This window comes from Balaenoptera borealis, assembly GCF_965194805.1.
Source record: "Balaenoptera borealis genome assembly, chromosome: 15".
Classification (NCBI taxonomy): Eukaryota; Metazoa; Chordata; class Mammalia; order Artiodactyla; family Balaenopteridae; genus Balaenoptera; species Balaenoptera borealis.
Window position 1 is genome coordinate 1,862,915 of NC_138871.1, and position 24,793 is coordinate 1,887,707.

The 24,793-nt window shown below is 45.2% G+C and overlaps 2 long non-coding RNA genes across 2 annotated transcripts in view; one reads left to right on the forward strand and one right to left on the reverse strand.

Annotated features, from left to right (window-relative positions):
* LOC309612080 overlaps positions 1-22,295 on the reverse strand; it is a 57,330-nt gene extending 35,035 nt beyond the window's left edge. Inside the window, exons 1-2 of the long non-coding RNA XR_014234934.1 lie at positions 22,188-22,295; positions 18,367-20,853 (exon numbers count right to left, since the gene is read on the reverse strand). This is a non-coding gene — a long non-coding RNA (uncharacterized lncRNA). The remainder of the gene's footprint in view (positions 1-18,366; positions 20,854-22,187) is intronic.
* Positions 22,296-22,298: 3 nt separating this feature from the next.
* On the forward strand, positions 22,299-24,240 carry LOC309612081. The gene is made up of 2 exons (XR_014234935.1): positions 22,299-22,414; positions 22,697-24,240. It is a non-coding gene; the product is annotated as an uncharacterized lncRNA (long non-coding RNA).
* The last annotated feature ends 553 nt before the right edge of the window (positions 24,241-24,793 follow it).

Below are 24,793 nucleotides of genomic sequence, written 5' to 3' on the forward strand. Positions count from 1 at the left end.
TGTTCTCTGCTCCCTGTTTTATTGGTCTCCTAATTTTACAATACGTTGAGGGGCTAAATCCCATTTTATGGCTTGCCTAGCAGGGTACTAATGTTTTCTTTTCTGCTGCCTAATTCCAAACAACCACAATGACAGCACTTTCCTCCCCATAAACTGATGCCAATGCAGAGGTACTTCTTTGTTTGAATGTCAGAGACGGAAGCAGCTAAGGGGTGTGAGTTTCCACGATTCAGACACTCACTCTACAGGATGGAGAACATTCCATACCTGCAGTGTTTACCCTAGGAGCTCCCCGCAGGGAAATCACCTTTGCCTAACCTTTCTTTTTTTTTTTTGTAGTTTTTAGTTGTTTTTATTCCAGGAGTATGGAATTACTCCCCGTTATGAAAGATGATGGCATTAGCACCCTTAAAATTCTTTTCGCTTTCTCTTCCCAAACTTGCAAATTTTTGTTATTTTATGTTGTCGAGATTTAGAAGTTCGCCTAACACTTCTGAAGGAATTCCATGGCACACTTGGGGGAGGGAGATGAGGGGTCACAGGGAAGAGAGAAGAGGATATAAGATTTAAGGAAACATATCCACACAACAGGCTTGCGCACAGATTGAATTTTACAAAGAATTTCCCTCTCATTATCTCGTTTGATACAAAAAAACTTTGCAATATGTCAAACTTCTTACTCCTGTTGTTCAGACAAGAAGACAGACCTGGAGAAAATCTAGGGAGCGTTTAAGAGGGCTGCTCAGAACAGAAAGCAAATTCATATGGAGCTAGGACCAACATCTGTTTTGACACAGTCTTGAATTTTCCTATCACTAATTCCTGTTGTTTTGTTTCTTAAAGACGCCATCTCCCTCTGCCCCATGATAAGCTCCAGGTGCCCACCATGCTGGCCCTTTTCCCAGTGGAAGTCACCTCTGACTGCCCTACTCTCTCTGCAGGCTCAGTGGTTACATCCTCTGGGGCCAAAGTGAGTGTCTGGCCACATGCTCAGAGACGCTGCACAGCCAGGAGCAGAGTAGAATGAACCCAGACCTGAATCCTGGCAGAGGAGACGCCAACTGGCTTTCCAATTGATATTGACTAAGGTGGCAAATCATACAAAGATGATTTGCCAAACCACATCATTTTTATCAGTCAAATGTATGCAGCCCCGCAAAATGAAAAGCCCCACACCTGCATCATCCCCATCCTTGGATTGTGCATTTGCGTGGGCAAAAAGGTGTCCTTTGGATGGAGGTATAATTCCATGAAATTTCATGAGACCCGCTGAAGGCACAGCACCACCCCAGCTACCAGGGAAAGAGCAGCAGAACTAAGACGTTGCCCGTGGATCTTATTTGAGAAAAGAGGGCAGACTTCCTGGGGTCAGAAGGGCGAGAGCCCTGGGTTTAGAGAGCTTAACTTGTAAAACCACAAACCAGGGGACTGTCCTGCGTTCACCTCTGTCTCCTCCAAGGCTCCTTCTTCCCCAGATACTGGTGCAAGGCTTAAAAGAGACAATTTACAGAAACAGAAAACAAAACAAAAAAAACACTGTTTGGGCTTAAACCATTAGCATATGCTTATCCTTACTAGGGCCTGTTTCCCCAGATTACGTATCCAGTCATGTTTGTGTAGATACCAACGCCAAGGCGCTGGTGCAGGGGAGGACTCAGAGACACCCAAAGAGAAGAGCTGCCCTTATTCCCTCCTCCTGCAGACTGTCAAATGGCATTTCTCGACTACAGTCCTTCCAGGCAAGCCAGAGGCTAAGGCAACGATTGTCTCACACATCTGGCCCTTGCTGCTTCGGGGCTCACCGTAAACTTCTTTCACTGTGAAAGCATGAGTGAAAACAGGTGTGCAGGAAGCAGAAACGTGTGCTTTTTATGGGACTTTGAAAGTGCTGTGCTCTTAGTTTCTGAGTGATTATCTCTGTGCCATCTCCTCCCTGCAGGTCAGGCATCTCAGTGTTTCACCATGAAGATGCTGGTTGTTCCACTGTGAATACTAATGACATCTGATTGAATGTTTGTTTATTTTCTACATAATCGTCTAACGATTTTGATTTGAAAATGCGTATACAAATAGTTTTATACATCACAGGGAAAGGAACACAAAGTGTGTTTAAAAATTTTTTTTTTTTTTAATAATTTCTAAACAAAAGCAAAGTGAGAAGTGTTCTTTCTCCATGCTGTGTGGATATGCAAGCTCGTCTATTTGGGGACAAATGGGATGCTAAGGAAAATCAAACTTGAAATCAGAAAATATAGGAAACTGCCCATAACATTAGCAAATGTTTTTAGGTAATACTCAGTGATAAGGAGGGAAATGAAAGGAGTAGGTTTGCCTCTAGGTGGCAGAGCTGAAAACTGGCGCAACCTTTAAGGAGAGTGATATGGCAGGATATCCCAGTACCCTTAAAACTGCTCCTCCTCTGCACCTAGTCGTTTCATTTCTGGAAATATTCTAGAGGAATAACCCTAAATACAGGGAAAGGCTCTAGACACAGCAGGGCTTATCACAGCATTCCTTCTCATAGGAGAATATTAGAAATGACTAAGCAGGGCTTCCCTGGTGGCACGGTGGTTGAGAATCCACCTGCCAATGCAGGGGACACGGGTTTGAGCCCTGGTCCGGGAAGATCCCACATGTCGTGGAGCAACTAAGCCCGTGCGCCACAACTACTGAGCCCGTGTGCCACAACTACTGAAGCCCGTGCGCCTAGAGCCCGTGCTCCGCAACAAGAGAAGCCACCGCAGTGAGAAGCCCGCGTACCACAACAAAGAGTAGCCCCCCGTTGCCATAACTAGAGAAAGCCTGCGTGCAGCAATGAGGACCCAATGCAGCCAAAAATAAATAAATAAATAAATAAATTTATTTAAAAAAAAAAAGAAATGACTAAGCATATATGGGAGACGGACATCATCAAAATGGCAGAGTAGGCATTTTCTAACATCTTCTCCCCAAAGAACACCAATTGTAACAATTACCCACTGATGACAGGACCTTTGTGGGAGTCAGGCAGAGAAGTTCCAGTACACCCTTCGTGCAAAAATTGGGTACAGTGGGCACACTGAGTAAGAGGAACAGTTTTACTTTACCAAATCACCCCTTCCCCAGGGTGGCACGCTCTCTCCCAAGGGAGAAGGGGAGCATATGCGTGAGTGCCTGAGCTCCACGTGTGTGCACAGCACCGCCAGAGGGGCCCGTCTCTTTCTTGTGTGTCCCTTGCAGACACCAAGGTGTGCTGTGTGATCGGGGGTGAAGAGAGGCTGGGAGAACAGCACCCAGAGCTCCCAGAGAGCGTCAGGAGGGTGCAGACCCTACTCTCTGCCTGGCCGACTCCAACAGGAAGCCTTCCCATGAGCCACGGGGGACACTTTGCCTTCAGATGCCCCCAGCTGGTCCACAGGCGCCCTCCGCACTCCATGTGCCTCACCCACACAAACCCACATCCCGAGGCTGGCTCCCTGTTCATGTCCCCAAGGGCAGCAAGCACGAGCCTTTGCAGACAGCTAGTGAGCACACACAGAAAGCCAGCCAGACTCTGCAGGATTGGGAGAAAACACACAAACTTGAACATTTAGCACCACCAGAGAGAAGGCAGCCAGTTCAGTTTTGTGGGATCTAAAGAATACAATCACAAGAATTCCCTCTGAGAGGGAACAAGAAGTGTGCAGCAGGCACAGCTACAGAAAAGGCCTGAGAAAGTCTCAGAATCCCTAACAGAACTGACGGAAGGTATTTCTCTTCTGAAGCCAGTCAGTAAAGACTAGAGGAGGTGACTCCTTCAAATGCAAAGACAGCAATGCAAAACTTCAAGGAATGCAAAAAAAAAAAAAAAAAAAAAAACAGGGAAACATGACACCACCAAAGAAACACAGTCGTTTTCCAGAAACCATCCCTAAAGGAATGGAGATCTGTGATCTGGCAGATAAATAATCGAAAACGCTTGTTTTAAGGAAACTCAGTATGCTACAAGAAAACACAAAAAGACAGTTCAATAAAATCAGGGAATCAATACACAAACAAAATGAGAAACTTAACAGAAAGACAGAAATCATAAAAAAGTAAACAGAAATTCTGGAGCTGGAGAATACAGTGAATAAAAAAATGCAATAGGGATCAACAGCAGACTTGATCAAGCAGAAGAAAGAACCTGAGAAATTAAAGACAGGTCACTGGAAATTATCCAGCCAGGAGAGAGCAAAGAAAAGTAAAAGAAGGAACAAGGGGAAGAAAGTGTACATGAACCACAGGAGAAAATCAAGAGGAATAACCCACACATTCCTGAAGTCCCAGAAAGAGAGGAGACGCATAAAGAAACAGGAAGCTTATTTAAATATTAATGCCTGAGAACATCCCAAATCCGAGGAGAGATTCGGACATCCAAGTTCATGACACTCATAGTTACCCAAAAAGTTTCAACCCAAAAAGACCTATTCCAAGATAGCATAATAACATCAAGACAAAGAATTGTAGAAGCAGCAAAAGAAAACAAATTCCTCGTATACAAGGGAAACTTCATAAGCCTCCAAGCAGATTTCTCAGCAGAAACTTTGCAAGTCAGGAGACAGTAGAATAATATATTCAAAGGGCTGAAAGGGGAAAAGGTCCAACCAAGAATACTTTACCCAGGGGCTTCCCCAGGGGCTTCCCCGGTGGCACAGTGGTTCAGAATCTGCCTGCCAATGCAGGAGACACGGGTTCGAGCCCTGGTCCAGGAAGATCCCACATGCTGCAGAGCAACTAAGCCCATGCGCCACGACTACTGAGCCTGCACTCTAGAGCCCGTGAGCCACAACAACTGAGCCCGTGTGCCACAACTACTGAAGCCCACGTGGCTAGAGCCTGTGCTCCGCAACAAGAGAAGTCACCGCAGTGAGAAGCCCACGCACAGCAATGAAGAGTAGCCCCTGCTCTAAAGCCCATGCTCAGCAATGAAGACCCAATGCAGCCAAATATAAATAAATTTATTTTTTTAAAAAAGTAAAAAATACCATATTATAAAAAATATATATATACATATTTAATACATTTTCAACATAGAAAGCACAAGGTCCAGATGGGTTCACTGGTGAATTCTACCAAATATTTAAGGAAGGAATTATACAAACTATTATGTAGAAAATAAGCTACAGAGACATCTTGTACAATACAGGAGATAGGGGAATATAGCCAATATTATAATAACTATAAATGGAGTATAACCTTTAAAAATTGTGAACCACTATATTGTATACCTGTAATTTATATAATATTGTACAGTAACTATATTTCAATTTTAAAAAATAAAATTAAATCAAAAAAATAAAAAATAAATTAAAAAAAATCACTCCAGTGGGGGGAAAAACTGTAGGATGCTGTAATGGTGGATACGTGACATTATGCAGTTGTCAAAACCTATAGACTGTACAGCACAAAGAGTGAACCCTAATGTCAACTATGGACTTTAGCTAATAATAATGTATCAATATTGGGTTATCCACTTTAATAAACGCACCGCACAAATGCAAGATGTTAATAATAGGGGCCCCTGTGGGACTGGGCTGGGTGTCTGTTAGAAATAGCTGCACTTTCTGCCTAATTTTCTATAAACCTAAAACTGCTCTAAAAAATAGTTTAGTTAAGAAAAATAGTTATTAATTTTTCTTTTAAAACCGATAAGGTGACCAAGTCACATCTGAATGGTAATTAAATGGCCAAGCACAGTCATTCATTTAGTCCATTGGCAGAGGCCCAGAAGGTGGCACCATCTCTCCGCACAGTCACCAGGTAGCTATGGCCCCAGGTGGGCTCCATCCCTCGGGGGACAGCCCGAACCCACCCACCACCCCATCACAGGAACCCTAAGTCAGCTGCATCGCCAAGCCCCGCTCTCACTCACCATAAGCCCCAGCTTACGTGTGGAATTTCAGATTCTGCTCCCTTGTGGGTAGGGACTGGGAAGGCAGCCAGTGCCAAGCCTGTAGGCAGCCCATCAGGGGGTGGGGCCTGAGGGGATCCTCATGTGGTCCTCAGTGTTGCCCAGCAACCCTACTAGATTCCTCCAATCAGCTCCTCCCCCTTCTCAGTGTACACGGCTGCTCCACTTGCTCTGAAAAGAGGGGAATGACTCATCTTCTCCCATCCCAATGCCTTTCGTGCTCAACAACGCTGCACCCTTTCATTTCACAGAGCAAATAGGAATCAGGCGGGACAGCCTCATTCCCTAACGGCACACACAGGAACTCAGCTGCACCTCATGCGTCCCAGCTTCGTCCCCTGTGGTAACAGGAAGGACGCCGCCCGTCTTTCCACCTGGGACCAGCGACTCCCCTGGCCATTCACTCTGGCAGCCAGCGTTGCAGGGCCCTTGTCCTCTACAGCATGATTCCGGCTGTGATTATATGTAACAGCGGGCTCTCTACTGCAATCCACCCTCTTAGCTCCATCAGACACATCCCACTGGCTTTATTTTTATTTTTATTTATTTATTTATTTATTTTTTATTTTTGGCTGCGTTGGGTCTTCGTTGCTGCACCCGGGCTGTCTCTAGTTGTGGAGAGCGGGGGCTACTCTTCGTTGCGGTGCGCGGGCTTCTCATTGCAGTGGCTTCTCTTGTTGCGGAGTACGGGCTCTAGGCACACAGGCTCCAGTAGTTGCGGCACAGGGGCTCAGTAGTTGTGGTTCGCAGTCTCTAGAGCACAGGCTCAGTAGTCGTGGCGCACGGGCTTAGTTGCACCGCAGCATATGGGATCTTCCCGGACCAGGGCTCGAACCCATGTCCCCTGCATTGGCAGGCGGATTCTTAACCACTGCACCACCAGGGAAGCCCCCACTGGCTTTAAATTAACCACGTCCTACTTCTCTAAGTTCCTTTCCACTGCTTTTTGGTAAGTTTCTGCTTCTTATTTTTTTAAAGCACTCTGGTATGACCTTCACTCTACCTTAGCCAGTGTCCCATGTCCCTTTGTACCTTCATAAATGTCTTTAAGAGTTATTTAGAGGGTCCAGATGGAGTAATAAATTCATGTTTTGGTCCACTCCCTCTGCTACCAGCAATGATATTGATGAAATATAAAAAAGAGAAAACCAAAGTGAAATGACTTGTCTCAAGCAGCAAAAACAAAAAGAATGAAACATAAAGGAAGACATAAGTCTGAGTACATTGAAATTAAAAACATCTGTTCAAAGAAAGACACCAAAGCAAGCTGAAGGATAAGGAACAGATTGAAAAAATATATTTGTAACGCACATTCCTGACAAAAGATTTGGGTCCAGAATACATAAGGAATTCCTGCAAGTTAATAAGGAAAATGATAGAAATCTCCAGAGAATAATGGGCCAAAAGATGAAGTAATGCAGAAGAGGAAGCCCAATTGCCAGTAAATGATATAAAGTTATTCATCCTCATTCAGGCATGGGATTTTACATCCCAGGACTCCCAGTTCTAACAGTTCTCTGACACGCATACAGGGAGGCAAACCTGGCAAGTTCAGGGCAACTCTGTAATAATAAAAACTTGGAAACAGTTTAAACGTCCATCAGTGGAAGTTGCTACATTAGGGCATATTTATAAAATACATGAACTTGAACTATATCTCCAGTGAATAAATGGACACATTTCTAAAGCGTATTGAGCTTTAAAAAAGCAAGTTGCCAAAAGATGTGTAATGTAAAATATAATTTATAAACAGATTAATGCCCAGTGAAACAATATCATTTATACATACGTATAAGATAGGATTAAATATGGGACTTGCCTGGTGGTCCAGTGGCTAAGAATCCTTGCTTCCACTGCAGGGGTAGTGGGTTCAATCCCCCTGGTCAGGGAACTAAGATCCCACATGCTGGGCAGCCAAAAAAAAAAAAAGAGTGGGGTCCTGGTGAAGGCAATTGAGCTAGTTTGCCCAAGAGATCGTGGGGAAAAGATGGCTAGGAGGAGCTCACCTGAGTCACTGTTCCTTTAAAAGAGCCTAATTTGATTGGTTTAGTGTGTGGAACAGTTAATGCCTGAAGGCATTGCTGAAAACAGTAGGACAATCTGCCAGTGATTAGTGGAGTTTTCCAGCTGAATGCAGTCAAGGAAAGGGACAAAGAGAGCCCTGCTGAAGAAATCGGTGTCACCCAGGGTGACTGTGGACGCACCCAAGGCTGTGTGGGTCCGTGTGCCTTCCCAGGAGCAAATCAGAAGCTTAACACTGCAGGTAACGGGGGACAGACGTCACAAAAACAGTCCAGTGAGCTACTAAATAAATAAACAAGCAAACAGCAATGACAAGCCCAGGGGACGGGGGAGTAGGGGGCAAGTCTCCAGAGTTGTTAGACTGTACTATCTAAGACGTCCAGTTCCAGAAAAAAATTCAAGCATTGAAGAAAAAAAAAACAGAGTTTTTTGTGATGCCAGGAAAAAAAACAGGCAACAGAAACTGCCTTGAGGGTGACTAGATATTTCAACTTAACAGACAAAACCTTCGAAGTAGCCACTATAAGTATGTTCAAAGAACTTAGTTCAAAGAACTAAGAAACCATAATTGAAGAAGTGAAGGTGGGCATGAGGCATCCAGCTTCCCTCTCCGGAAGGGGATATTGACTCCCTCTAATTAACATGCAGGTCCTTGATCTGGTCCCCAGGCTGCCCCCAGCGACCCCCCTCTCCAGCCTCACCCTGCCCCACGCGGACCCCGCGTCACACTAGTGGGCACAGTGGGCTGGCCAGGCCTCAGGATGCAGCAAGGTCCTCCACTCTCCCCAACCACACCCGCTCCATTCCATACTCTGTATCTCATGCGGTATCTTGTCGCATCAAATTACTTCTCCATTCATTCAACACACAAGCATCACATGCAGACTGTGTGCCAGGCACTGTTCAGGCCGCTGAGCGTATAGTGGAAAACTGAACAGTCTGTGTTCCCACGGAGTTTATATTGTAGCAGGAGGACAAAGGTGTTAAAGATGTTAAATAACACACGTATTTCAAGTGCTACCTTACAGTAAGAAAACTGTAAGAAAGCCGAAGCAGAGGTGGGAGAAATATTTGAATTAAATGCTACACTGTATCTTAACTCATCAACATTCAAAGCCTTACATATGGCTACTCCTCAAAGATACTCAAGCAATTGCATTAACTTTACGTTAAATGTTAAATTATTTTTTTGTCCAATGAGTCCACATTCTTCAAGACTTTCAAATTAACTATTCTTAGTTAAATTTAGTAACTATATTTCTTTTTACATTTTATAGATTTTTCATATACCAATAAATGTCTTGGGCTTCCCTGGTGGCGCAGTGGTTGAGGGTCTGCCTGCCAATGCAGGGGACACGGGTTCGAGCCCTGGTCTGGGAAGATCCCACATGCCGCGGAGCAACTGGGTCCGTGAGCCACAATTACTGAACCTGCGCGTCTGGAGCCTGTGCTCCGCAACAAGAGAGGCCGCGGTAGTGAGAGGCCCCCACACCGCGATGAAGAGTGGCCCCCGCTCGCCGCAACTAGAGAAAGCCCGCGCACAGAAACGAAGACCCAACACAGCCATAAATAAATAAATAAATAAATAAAATTTTAAACTGCATTCTTAAAAAAAATAAAATAAAATAAATGTCTCCTTTATCGAGGTTCAATCTCATTTTTACCATCAAGGAATATGCATGAACTAATACATAACTTTATTCTTTAAACTTTCTCAAAATAATTTTAATCTCAATATATTTTACACAGTAGATATTATTGAATCATTTCATCAAAATATGTGATGTCATAAATAATTGTCAGTGTCTCTGATTGACTATTTAAAACACTTTATAACCATATAATTTACTATCTAAATAAGGACATTTTTAAGCGAGAAAGAAGGTGCCATGTGACTTACACGGGCGCATGGGTTTTATGAGTCACCTTGACTAGTCTTATTTCTAAGTGGTTCTCTCCCAAATTTCAACTTCTACCAAAAGCCTCTAGCCTAAGCTCTAGGATTACATTTCTAAGCGGCCACTTATATCTCACTTGAACGTCTGGTAGGATCTCAAACATAGCATTTCAAACTCCTGAGACGGCACCCAAACCTGCTTCCACGGCAAGCTTTCCCATTTCAGTAAACAGCAACCCCAGCCCTTCCAGCTTCTCAGGACAAAGGCCTTGGTGTCAGGTTGAGTCTCAGGCCTGCGATCCCCGGGGAGGTGGGAATGAGTCTTCGGCTCCTGTGTGTGCATCTTCCGAGGCTTCTAAGTGATGACTGAGAAGCTTCCACAGGGGCGCGGGCAGCAGGAGGAGCTCCACAGACCTACTCCCTAGTAATAAAGCATAACTGGTAAAAACTGCCCAACACAGAAAGCATTTAAAACCTCTGGAAATTGTCCTCAGGGCCTGTGGCTAAGGGGGAAATTATTTATTCAAGAAAAATCTACTACAACTTGGTTAACAGAGTGAGAGTCTGTGGCACATGAGCCACAAACTGCTGTCTCCCTGCACAGCTCGACAGGAGCTCATTCACAGGAGTGCGGCAAGGAAGGCAGGGACCCCTCTGTCCTCAGCTCCCAGACAAGGACACGGTCTCTCCGCAGGAGGGACAGCCTGCCAATGTTTCTCATCCCACCAGCTGGAGATGTAGGGGGTAAATTCCAGGTGAGTGAGGCCAAGAAGCTAAAATTTATACTCTAAAACCCGTAAAACATTGTTAAAAGAAACTGTTTATAGAATATCTGAATAAATGGAAAATAATGCCATGCTAATGGAGAAGACTTAGCATTGTTGAGATGGCAACTACTCCCCAAATTGATCTACAGATGCAACCCAATCTCTGCCCAGATCCCCAGTGACTTCTCTGTAGAAATTAACAAGCTGGTGTTACAATTCATGTGGAACTTCAAGGGACCCAGAATAGTCAAAACAGTCTTGAAAATGAAGAACAAAATAAAGATTCACAATTTCAAAACTTACAACAGAGCAACAGTAATCAAGACAGTGTCATTCTGGTACAATAGACACCATAGATCAATGGAGCAGAATTAAGAGTATAGAAATAAACTATATCTATGGCCAGCTGATTTTTGACCAGGGTGCCAAGACCAATCAATTGGGAAAGAATTGTCTTTTCAACAAATGATGCTGGGTCAACTGGACAGCCACAGGCAAAAAAAATGAACTTGGAAATTTACTTCACACCATATACAAAAATTAATTAAAAATAGATCAAAGACCCAAATGTAAGAGTTAAATCTATAAAGCTCTTAGAAGAAAACATAGGGGGAAAGCCTCATGACATTAGATTTGGGAATGATTTCTTGAATATGACACCAAAAACATAGGCAAGGAAAGAAAAGACAGATAAACGGGACTTCCTCATAATTTAAAACTTTTTCCTTCAAAGGACACCACCAAGAAAGTAAAAACACAATCCATGAAAAGGAAGAAAATATTTACAAATCATGTATCTGACAAGGGACTTGTATCTGAGTTATACATGAACACTTATACCTCAACAATAAAAGCATTTGTTGAACTTGTTGACAAAATTCAACATCCCTTCACGATAAAGTCTTAGAAAACTACCAATAGAAGGGAGCGGCCTCAACCTGATAAAAAGTAACTTCAAAAAACCTACAACTAACATCAAAGTTATTGCTAATAAAATAATGCTTTCTTCTAAGATTGGGAACAATGTAAGGATGTTTGCCTTCACACTTTTATTAATCATTGTTTTAGAAATCCTAACTAGTGTGATAAGACAGAGAGGGAAAGAGAAAAGGGAGGAAGGAAGGAAGGGAGGAAGGAAGGAAGGAAGGAGGGAGGGAGGGAGGGAGAAAGAAGGCACACAGATTGGAAAGGAAAAGTAAAACTCTTTATTTGCAGATGGCATAATTGTTTTTGTAAAACAGTCCAAAGAATCTGCAAAAAAGCTACCAGATCTAATAAGTCAGTTTAAGAAGACCATAGAATACAAAAAAAACAATTATTTTCTATGTATGTACTAACAATAAACAGCTGGAAATTGAAACTTAAAAGACAATAAAATATACAATAACAAAAAATATGAAATAGGAATAAGTTTAACAAAATATGTGTAAGGCATTTACACTGAAAAACACAAAACATGGATGAAAAGAAATTAAAGAAGATGTAAATCAATGGAGAGAGATGCTGTGTTCATGGTCCAGGAGGCTCAAAATTGTCAGGATGTCAGTTTTCCCCAGATTGATATATAACTTTAACATAATTCCAATCTATCCCAACAAGCTAGTACACAAAAATGGACAAACTGCTTATAAAATGCTTGCGGAAATACAAAAAAATTATGATGTCCAACGCAATTTTGAAAAAGAAAAATAAATGTAAGATGTCTGATGTTGAAAAGTCAATATATCACACCCTGCGGAAGCAAAACTTCAATAGGATCCAACAATACATGTACTTAGGTACATACATACGTGCATACATACATACATGGCATACCTGCATGCTTACACACACACCTTACATGCATGTGTACACACGCATGTGCACACTTATACACATGTCACATTCACCTTTATTACATTACATGCATGCACACACACATTACATGTATATGTACATCACATACATGAATACACATACACATTCCATTACATGCATATGCACATAATGCACACATGTACACACACATGCATACATGCACACGTGCACACATATGCATGCATACACGCATACACTCAGAAGCCTGAACTTATTCCCATTCCACAATGCCCCCCTCTCAGCTACCAACAACTCCCTTAAAGGCAGTGGCTCATGTGCTATATTAAATGATATTCTCCAGCGTATTTAATTTTAACTCAAAGACTAAAAGGTAAATTAAAAATCCAAACCAATAAATATGTAATGGTGAAATGACAAGTAAATGCTCTTGTTTTATGTTAGAACATCATGTCCTTCCATTTTCATCCTCAATTTAAACCCCATCTGCTCCTAAGCCTGGCCAAATTGTATGACAAGTCACGAAATACAGTAAGTATGTTGGAACCTAAAAAGCCTCCAGCCATTTCTGTGGACAAACTGCCAGCTTTTTTTTTTTTTTTTAATGCATAGATCTTTTTTTTTTTTTTTTTTTGGCTGTGTTGGATCTTTGTTGCTGTGCATGGGCTTTTCTCTAGTTGTGGCGAGCCGGGGCTACTCTTTGTTGCCGTGCATGGGCTTCTCATTGCTGCAGCTTCTCTTGTGGCAGAGCACAGGCTCTAGGAGCGCGGGCTTCAGTATGTGTGGCACGTGGGTTTCAGTAGTTGTGGCACATGGGCTCAGTAGTTGTGGCTCACGGGCTCTAGAGCACAGGCTTGGTAGTAGTGGCGCACGGGCTTAGCTGCTCCGCCGCATGTGGGATCTTCCCAGACCAGGGCTCAAACCCGTGTCCACTGCATTGGCAGGCAGATTCTTAACCACTGCACCACCAGGGAAGTCCCAAACTGCCAGCTTATTAACTAAGCTCTCATTTTATTTCTTGAAGTTTAATTTACTAGACTTAAAAACCTTTAGTTACCGAAAAGAGGAAACTTCAGAGGTCCTTGCAGCTTTAAGACATGCATGTGATGTTTTTAAGAGGTATCTTTGAAGAGAAAATTGGATTGTAAAATAGAAGCATGCAACCCCATACACTGACTATTCTCTCCCCCCAGCTCAAAGCTCGGCTTAACACAACACAGCAGGAGAGTGACGGATCTGGAAAACCCACTTCACAAAAAGATAAATCATTCTTCTCCTGAGATAGATATATTAACGGTTTTGCTTTTAGCAAGGGTGGGAAGCAGTGGGCAGGAAATTTTGGAATAAGCATGTTTATGGCAATTACTACAGAAATCTGATCGCTTACCATCAGGAGCTTTGTTTTCTAAAAGATTCTGTTTTATGGCCATACCTTGTGTCAGGCTCTGTGACTGCATAAGATCTCTCCTTATTTCAAGGCGTTAACAAATGCAATCACAGTTATTTCAATAGATCATTTGCTTCCCAAATTTTACATAAGAGTGTTACTGTCCTGGAAAGATGCTTTGGCCAAGGTCACAATCATGCCTCTTTTTTAAGAGCCAGGAATCTATACTGAGACAGGCTGGGGCCCGGGACCTGGGACCCTTTGCTGCAGTGCTTGTACCTGGACAAACAGATACAAAGAAACTATAAAGAACTAAAAATAACCGTGTGCATGTGCAGTTGGGGCAAATTATGAACAAGATACAAAAAGAGAAAATCCAACTGCCACTTCTGAGGAGCCAGGAACAAAAGCAGGGCCCTGCGCATGCCCCCTGCACACAGCTCCACCAAGGGGGTGGGTAGAATACCCAAGCCCCCCCTCCGGCCCAACCCCTGGACCCACACCACCCTCTCCCAATTTTAGGGACCAGCTTGCCCCTCCGGGGAGCGCGTAAGGCCACCTGTTACTTGTTTTCGCCCCCTCCTGCTGCGGCACGAGTCCCAGTAAAGCCTTGCCTGAATTCCTCATCTGCCCTCTTATCGATTTCTATTGATTCTAAAGAATCCAAGAACCCAGGTCAGTAACAATACTTGTCACCAAACTCTAAGAATAACTTTCTCCTCGAGCAGAGATAAAATTGCTACAATTGGGGGCTTCACTGGCGGCTCAGTGGTTAAGAATCCGCCTGCCAATGCAGGGGACACGGGTTCGAGCCCTTGTCCGGGAAGAAACCACATGCTGCAGAGCAACTAAGCCCGTGCGCCACAACTACTGAACCTGCGCTCTAGAGCCCGTGAGCCACAACTACCAAAGCCCGTGTGCTTAGAGCCCGTGCTCCTCAACAAGAGAAGCCACCGCAATAAGAAGCCCGCACGCCACAACAAAGAGAAGCCCCCGCTTGCCACAACTAGAGAAAGCCCGCGTGCAGCAATGAAGACCCAACGCAGCCAAAAATAAATAAATAAGTAAATTTTAAAGAAAAAAATTGCTACAATTGAGTCCTTACTTTTAAAAGTCACTTCTACCGCTTTGTAGGCTAACTGGTACAGTGCCTTGTCACCATGAAACATTCAGTAAATGCTTATCTGTGATGATCGTTGCAGAAATCATTAGGATGTTCACAAACACTTGCTTCTTTCTTTTGGACATATGGTAGGATTGCACCTCTGGCCCCCTTGAACCAGCAGTTGCCTCACTTATTTTGGTCAAAATGTGAACAGGATTTAACACTTGTTACTTTCGGAAGGAAGCAAGGACCAGTATTCTCTTTCCTTCTACCTTGGTGTCCAGGAGCTGCTTCTCCAAACCTGGGACCCAGAGTGTGGATAGTAATATGCAGAGGAGAGTCCAATGAGGGAAGGAGGCACTGCAAATGGGAAACAGAACTTTGTGGGTATAAACTATGTTAACTAGGCAGCAGTAGGGAAGCGATGGGGTTAAACCAAAGTGTGCTCTGATTTACAGAAACTAACCATTAAGCTGCAGAAAGTTCCAAACGCCAGATGTTCTCAAAAGGTTACAGGGCATTGCTGTCAACAAGAAACCACAGTGTGAACAAACAACCGAGCTCCTGCGAACTTGCGGTTTTGGGCAACCGAACTTGCGGGTTTTGGTAGTAGCCTTTGCCTCATTATAATGATCATGGCTGCCCTTTCCTGAATATGCATGACCCCCAGATACAAAAGCAAGACCCATCTACATGCTGCCCACAAGAGACTCAGTTCAGATCTAAAGACACACACAGACTGAAAATGAGAGCATGGAAAAAGTCATTCCTTGCAAATGGAAACATAAAGAAAACTGGAGTAGCAATATTCTTATCAGACAAAATAGACTTTAAAACAGGCTCTAATAAGAGATAAAAGAGGACATTACATGAAGACAAAGGGATCCATCCAAAAAGAAGATATAACAACTGTAAATATATATGTACCCATACATATTTCCAAAAGGAGAAATTGACAGTAACCGTCCCCCCAGGGGTCTCTAGGGCCCTGTGACCTACCTCCAAGCGGGGTCCCTGACCTCCTTTCCTCCCCACACAAGCTCACAGGAATGCGCCCACCCCTGGGCCCTGGCTCTCTTCCTTCGGCCTGGCATTCTCTCCCCCCGGAAACCTCTATGGCTCACTCCTTCCCTGAGGCGATGAGCCCCAGAACAACCTCACTGCTTCATAAATGGTAGGAATGATCCAGACTATCAGGGGGTAGAAGAAGAAATCAGACCTGCAAATAATATTTTTAAATAGTATCCAGCCACAGCAGAGAAGGGCTCACACCAGAAGCAATGTTGATTGAATTACTGATTATGGTAATTAATTTTAATTAAAATAACTTCACAAGATGGAAAAGTGGCTTTAAAAGATTCCTGCATATTCACCACAGACTGAATATAATCCCAATAATGCGAGTCAAGCGAACCTCCTACTAGGCCATCAGCCACGGTACAAGATAGAAGCGATGACAATATTAGACCAGAGAGGAAGTGGGACGAATCCTCAGGAAGGAGCAGGGTGACACTCCCCTGTTGGTGGCAAACCACATCCTGTGACACGACACCTGATCCAATGGTATTATGACCCCACTGTCACTAGAAAGACATTCAAAACTTCTGTTTCACCTTCAGTTCATCAACTAGCACATGTATATAATTTATAGATAAATAAATCGGCATATATTGTGGGGTGCACAGGCCCAAAAGTTTAGAGATCACCATTACAGGGTGATGCATATTCAATATATATTCGACTTTTGGGAATATGAACCCGTTGCAGGATCTGTGGAAAGCTGTAGGCATTCTCCCTAGAAAACTGCATATATTATATGTGTGTGTACATATACACACAGCATATATCATATATGCATATATAATATATATTATGTGTGTACATATATATACAGCATATATTACATACCCATATATAACATGTATTACATGTGTATACAGATATACAGCATATACTATATACCCATGTATAATATATGTGTGTACATATACAGCATATATTATATACCCATATATAACATGTATTACATGTGTGTACACAGATATACAGCATATACTATATACCCATGTATAATATATGTGTGTACATATATATACAGCATATATTATATACCCATATATAACATGTATTATATGTGTATACACAGATATACAGCATACATTACATATCCATATATAACACATCTGTGTGTACACATGGATAAACCATGCCAACAGTCACAGGTCTGGCCGACTCCACGAGGCCTGTCCACATACCCTTTAAGGGTCCGCGTGCTCCAAGATAAGAATCCTAGATCCTGATTAAAATGTTGGCTTGTCCTCATCTTAGGCTGAAATATAGTGAGTTCTCTATGCTTATTGTACTGAGCTGAGCAGAAGCAAAGAAAATGCAAAGCCCATGTCCATAGACAGGAAGCAAGACCCAAAAGGAAAGGCCTAGGGGGCTGCCCATACCCTGACCGGGCAGCGGGGGCAGCGGGAGCTCAGCGCCCAGCGCAGGTCCACACGTCCAGCCGCCAGGAAGAGGCTCGGGTCATCCTGGCCAAACCCAGTGTGTGGGTCTGGCTGGATTAGCGTGGTCAAGAAAAATGGGACAAAAGACCTTAAATTAAGCTACTGAAGGGCATCTGGAAAAACAGCACACACATACCATCTAAATCCAAGCGATTAAAATAAAATTCTACTACGATACAGCACAGTTTCTGTCGCCAAATCTTGGCTCCCTGCCCAGCGATGCCAAATAGAAATGCGGAGACAGAGTTTGGAGGAAATAGAAAGAGTAGCTTTACTCCTTTTGCCGAGCAAGAGGGGACACAGTTCCCTAGCTAGCTAGCGCCTCAAGAACTGCCTCCCCCTCCCCGCGGAACAGGGAAAGGTGACATAGCCCGGCCCCGGGGCTCAGGGCTCGTGGTCTGGGCTAGGTGGTAAGGCTCAGAGTAATTAAGGTGTTGCGTTTCTTTTCTTCTGCAAATTCATGGCCGAAGCTGGTGTCAGGCAGCTCAGCAACCGGGTCTGGTGTCCCTGAAGTTAAGGGCCGTGCCCTTCTTTCGGAAATGACGAGTGCTACAAAGGAGCGTCGGGGGAGAAGAATGCCAGGAGCAAAGGGTAATTCACACGGAGTCAGAGCCATCAGCTTGGTGAAGGACACGTCTAGCTACACGTGTTTGCTAGTAGTAACAGCTAAAGAATAACCAAGATGGCTTAACTCTTTCAGGCCTGTTTCTGCTGTTTCCCAGCCTGTTCACTGTTTCCTTATTTTCCTTGTTTACCAGAAAAGTCTCATTTCTCTTTTTGCTACAACGTTTCAAAGCCTCCCTCTGAACAAAGCAGAATATTTTTCAAATCGTAAGCCTAAGCCACACCCTCACTCCGCCCTCCCCCAGGGCTCCCCTCACCAGCCACCAGCCCCACCCAGCTAGCCCCTGCCCCGGCCTCCCGCTTCCCAAACCCCCTCCCCACCTACCTCTCCCTCCAAGTAATATAAAGTATTGGCACGGTTGTAATACTCAGCTTTTCCCCCGCAGACACGCTGGATGCCTTTCCATTCAGTCAAACCTTCTTTTATGATTTTCCGTTTAAATTCCAGTTTGTTCATCCAGCCAGGATCGTCATGGCATCTGATACTGTATTCTTTTGTTTTTCTATGTTTGTTGTTATTGTCAATGAAATGTTTCCATTACACATGCAGAATCATTATTTCAGTAGACAGACGCACACTTGATTTTTACCTGGTTTTGTTCTCTATGCAGCCATTGTTCTGAACTCTTGCCTCAGTTTTCCAGGTGATTCTAATGAGTCTCTTTTCACAAAGTTTTCAGAGACAGAAAGCTGTTTATGCGGGAAGAGCGGGGTTAACTGTGTAGAAAGAGCCAGAAGCAGGTGCGTCCTCCGGCCCACCCCGCCTGGCCTCAGCCAGCCCCCAGTCCCTCCGGATTGACCTTCTCTGTTGAACACATTCTGAGTCTTTTCCTGCCAATCAGGACCTGGTGCCACCACGCCACTGGTCCTTCTCACTTAGAAGGTGACCTCTGGCCAGCCTCAGAGCTACCCTGGAATCGATTTCAGGTTCCCCTGCTTTGAAGGGCTGCGGTTCGTTCCTTACGCAGCCGAGTAAGGCCTCTGCTGGCCGGTGTTTGGATGCAGCACAAAGTGGACGACGAGAGGTGATGGTCAGTCTTAGTCCTGGACCTTAAGAAAGCGCCATGGGGGAGACAGCCCCTCTTCTCTCTGGACTGTCATGTTTGAATGTGACCCCTGTAACTGAGGCTGCTGCCTTGGGGCAGGAAAGCAGGATGCCTGAGCTAAAGCGCCAGGGGGTAGAGGGCAGAGCCTCCCGGAAGTCCCGGGAGGGGGGGCGGGAGGCCGAAGAACCGCGCCCCCTTTTCTGTGTGGGAGGGGACAGAGCATCCTCTAGTTTCAGCAGCTGCAGCTACGTCTTGACACAAAGCATCCTTGCCAATCCCCGGAGGATGATAAATCAGGGCTATCACAGGAAATTTCATTCAGCAAATTATTTTTTGTCATTAACTAGGTGCCAGGTGTTCTGACTACCCCTTTATCTAGATTGGCAAGTCCACCAAGGCCAAAAGCCATAGGGGAAAAGCTTGGTAAATGTAACCACATCCTTTTAAAATGCCTTCAAGTCCAAAAAAAAAAAAAAAAAAAAAAAGAGAGAGAGAAAATCAGAACCTACTAAAAGTCAAGTGAAAAAAACATGATAGGATATCACCCTGAGTAGATAAACAAATGAATAATTGACTTTAAATTAGTCTTCTTAGATCAAAAGTAATTTCAACTCCACAATTTAAAATGTGTGAACTATTCACAGATACGGGGAACAAACTAGTGGTTACCAGCTGGGGTGGCAGGGGCAAGATAGGGGGAGGGGATTAAGAGACACAAACTACTATATGTAAAATAAATTAGCTACAAGGATATATTGTACAGCACGGGGAATACAGCCAATATTTTATAACTTTAAATGCAGTATAATCTATAAAAATATTGAACACCTGAAACGAATGTTGTTGTACACCTGAAACCAATCTAATACAGTAAATCAACTATAATTTAAAAAAATAAAGTAAAATTCATGAACTGTTATAAGAGATGATTTTTCACACATCCAAGTCAAAATTAAAAAATATTTGATGACACACGGTGTTTTCAAGGATGAAGGGGAGTAGACAGTCTTGCACACTGACAGGTAAATAGCACAACCTCTTTAGAATTCAGTTTGTCAAAACACACTAGCATTTCGGGAGACTGGGATTGACATATATACACTAATATGTATAAAATAGATAACTAATAAGAACCTGCTGTGTAAAAAATAAATTAATTTAATTTAATTTAAAAAAATAAAAATAGAGAAAAAAAATACACTAGCATTTTAAATGCGTACAACCAATGACCCAGCAATTATCCTTCTTAAAATCCATTTCACAGAGAAACTCATCCCTTTTTAGTCATTAATTCGATGGGTCTCTGTAGAGCACAGTGTAATTGACATAAGAATATTTATTCTCTACTTGCAATTAGAGGATTTCTGGGCGGGGCAGGTCACTCGCGGGGCAGACGCGTGCATAAATATCATCGAACCAGAGGGCTGAGGACAGAGGTCCTCTGAGGTCCTTCAATCCCTTCCGGCAGTTCCTGCCAGCCCAGCGCAGGATTACAAGGTAAATAAGGAGCGAGAAGGCAACGCTGGCCCCAAGGGAAGGGGCAACAAAAAACTCCGATCTAGGTGGTAGGGTTTGGCTGCCTTACCTTGTGTGGACTCCAGGTGGCAGCACCTCCCGCGTCTTTCTCTGTCCGGGACGCGGAGCCGCGGCGGCTGCCTTCAGGGTGAAAGTGAGGGTTCCGCTCCCCCTTGCAGGCTTGGGTGCAGCCCGGCCGGGGGTGAGGGGGCCTTTCCTCCTTGCCCACAGCTGGCCCATTCGCTCAATACCTACAAACCCAGGTCACAAGTCACTTTCAAGTTCGGGGAGGGAGGTGTGGTCTGTTTGCTTAGCGGGTTTGCACCCACCCAATGGGGTCATTCACGGGGGGCTCCCAAAGCTGCTCTACTGTCTGCGCTGCCCGGCCCAGCAGAGCCCCACGACCACGCAGCATGCGTGGTGTCCACGGGCACCTCGGGACACGCCGTGGCAAAGGCCGAGGTTTCCTTCCACCTGCTCCGTGCAGAGGGACCGGAGGACCAGGGGCCACACCCGGGGCCACCCCTCCTGCGCCTGCAGCGCTGGCCCCTCTGCTCTTTCTGTCCATCCACACGGACAGCCTGAAAAGTACACTTACAGGGGCTTCCCTGGTGGCGCAGTGGTTGAGAGCCTGCCTGCCAGTGCAGGGGACACGGGTTCGAGCCCTGGTCTGGGAGGATCCCACGTGCCGCAGAGTGGCTAGGCCCGTGAGCCACAACTACTGAGCCTGCATGTCTGGAGCCTGTGCTCCGCAACAAGAGAGGCCACGACAGTGAGAGGCCTGCGCACCGCGATGAAGAGTGGCCCCCGCTCGCCGGAACTGGAGAAAGCGCTCGCACAGAAACGAAGACCCAACACACCCAAAAATAAAAATTAAAAAAAAAAAAAAAAAAAGTACACTTACAGATGAAAAGGGAAAGAAAGCAATGATGAGAGATAGGGCTGTGGAGGCCATGAGTCAGGGGGTGGAAATGGAAGAGATAAACAAGAAGCCTAGGGTTGTGTTGAAGCTTAAAAGCCACGGTTCTGAAACGAAATGGTGAGGGAAGCTCCCTCGCTCGTCTCTCTGTCTCTCACACACACTCCAAGTAAAATATGGGGAAGGACAGTTGGGTAAAATGACTGCACAAAGGCAAGATGCTGGGGGCGGGGGTGGATTGATAGGCAGGAACAGCTGAAAAAGATCTCCTGCCGTCCCGGCTGGCCAGCAGATATGCCACTTGAGTTTCTCTCTCAGTGGCGAATCGGAAGGAACCGAAGGGCCCACTTCTGCGCTGGCTGTGGGCTGTGGACAGACAGCCCCGCTGGGCAGAAGGGCATTGAGGACATGCTACAGGCGTCCAGAACCTGCAGCCGAGAGACCTGACAGACGGGACGGGATGCTGGGAGCAGCATCCCACTGAAGGCTGTGACAGCGAAGCATCTCCAAAGGCAAGGACCCGTTTCGCGGGATCCAGGACTTGGGTTGAAGCGGCAATCAAGAAGCGAAACAGGACAGAAATGACCCAGCAGCTCTGTCTACGTAAACCAGTGCAAAGATCCAAAGAGCCTTGGTAACGACAGCAACTTCCTGGAGGCCACTCACCATGGAAATTAGATGAAGATCCCAACCATTTCCTCCCTGGAGTGAAGTTTTGACAGAATCAGGGAAACACACACTCAGGAGGGGCTGAGCCCTGGTGTGAGAACTCTCCGTTCTATTCTGTTCTTTCCCTCCCTCCCCTCTCCTGGCCCTGAAACAGGACAGAGATCCTCAGCCAGCCTTCCTCCTGGGCTGTAATTGACATCGCTCAGCGGGTCAGAATCCACTAGGTAAACAGCAGAGAGAAGGGGGCCGGGAGGTCCTTGAGGTTATGGGGCAGCTAAAAGGACCACATCACGCTCATAACTGAGAGGAGGGGGCACCTAGAAAAGCTGCAGTTCTTTGGGGGAATCAGGTATTAAGATTACGAGCATTTATGTTTAAATACAACCTGTCTAGGAGTACTTAAACTTAGTATTGCAGATACCATATTTTTAAGAAAAAAATGAATATGTGGTTTGACAGAGAATTTTTTCTGATTTGTGAATTTGTATGTGAAAATCTTTAAACAGGTCTGAAAATGAAGCCTGTTTGAAGCGAGCCCATAGAGTGTGTGCCACGAGCGGGTCCCTCTGCGGACACCTGCGGTCCCTCCTGCTGGCCCGGGAGACGGCGTGGAGCAGGCCTCAGCCTCGTGCCTCTTGAGGGCCCAGGGAACCCGCATTTCACCCTTGGTTCTCATCAGCTTGGCCGATGGCTGCTCCTGCTGGTGTCAACTCCTCGGTGTTCTGGAACATTCTGAGCAAGCAGGGCCTGGCAAAGGAGCCCCTCAGTGGAGAACCCCAGGTGCTTACAGTATGAAGCCTCCAGAATACCTGGGAAGGACCACACCTGAGGGGCCATCAGCATCCTCTGTGCACCCAGGTGGGAAAGCAGAGTGCACGCCGTGATCCTGATTATAGAAATGGCACCTGGGCTGGTGGTAAATCTGTTGGTTTGGCTGCATGTAGAGCTGCCCCAGGCTCCGGGGAAACACAGACCACTGCCTGGCCTCTGCCGGCTCCCTGGGAGCAGAGCTGTTGTGTCTCAGGAACAGCTGTTCAGATGTGTTTACGCAATTCCCACTCTGCTCCTTGGGCAGCAGACATCTCCAGCAACAACTTTGACCCTGGGTCGCCAAGTTCACCGGGCCCCGAGGTGAAGATTGGGAAAGAACTTTCCGGCAGCCAGGCCAGCCAGCAGTGCCCGTTGGCCAGGGCTTTGACCCCTGGATGCTGGCGAGAGATGATCCACAGGACGTGCCAACAGGGGGTGGCGCGAGGGCTGCTCTTTCTTTCTTCCTTATTTTGCACGCAGCCTGGGAGTGTTCATAAATCCAAGCTGCCTGGAAACCCTGTACATGACGTGCAGAATGAAAAAAGAACCATTGATAACTTCGTTTGTGGTTTATGCAGACACTTTCACTTCCCTGATTTAGTCTGAATTCAGATCTGCCCCTATATTTGTATCCCCATCAAGCTAACAATATTTAAACATCTAAACTGGCAAACAGTGTGGTTAATCGGATGAATTTTTTTCGTGTGGTCCAACCTGAGTCAGTTTCTCAAGCGCCTTTGACAGTATAAGGCACATTTCTCTGATTGTTTGCCTTCTGAGGTCTGGTAATAGATCATCTCTAAACAGAGTTTATGACATAATCAGCTTGAGATTAAAAATATCTGTCTCATTTTTTTGGTTTCACGACCGCTGCTGCTTCAAACATCCATCACTTTGGTGTGTTTACTGTCATATCAATTATAATATGGCCATAAATCCGGAGCCAATTATACAATCTCTCATACGTTGCCCATAAAAAGTCCTCCACTATTTCAGCTTCTCAACTGATGGATCCTTTTCATAAGAAAATTAGAAAGCTTCCAATAATGCATCTGATAGACAACTTCTGTCTTGTCCTCATTTCCAAATGACACAGGCAATCTACGAAAGTAATAGGGCTTGCTGTGTAGTGGGTCCTGATTTGGATCTGAAATTTAAGAATCTTACTTTGAAAGTAGTTGCTAATTGGTGACAGAGTCCGACAGAGGCATACATCTAAATAAAAGTGATATTTTCTGAATATGGACACAAGCCTGTTGATTTTTTTTCAAAAACGTTTAGAAATATTGAGCAAGCATCAGACATGCAAGGCTGAGGAAACACAGGTGAAAGTTCATGGCTTTTGCCATCAAAGAGGCAACGTGTTTTAGGAGGGGGCCAGGGGTGGAGGTGTATGTGCAACACAGGGTGAAAGCAAGGAAGTGGGGTTCAAAGGCTTCCATTGTGCTGGGGGTCGGGGGGCGAGGGGAGAGGCCAGGAGGGGATGAGGGGGGCAGGTGTCGGGGGGAGGGAAGGAGAGTCAGTCTGCTGTGGACCAGCTCCGGATCCGTGTCTTCCAGGACCGGGGCAGAGGTTCCCAGGGCACCACTCGGGCCAGATGCTCGATGTAAAGACCACTGTAAGGTCAGGGGGCGAACTGGAGAGAGGGGGAGGGGAGGGTCTGCTTCTGAGGTGACAGGGGGCGCCACGATCTGGTTTGTCGAGCTAGAGTCAGACCCGGAACGTGGCTCAGTTCCTGGCTTGGGCAAGAGGTGAAGGTTGAGCTGCTTCGGGGAAATGGGGCGTGAGGGGTC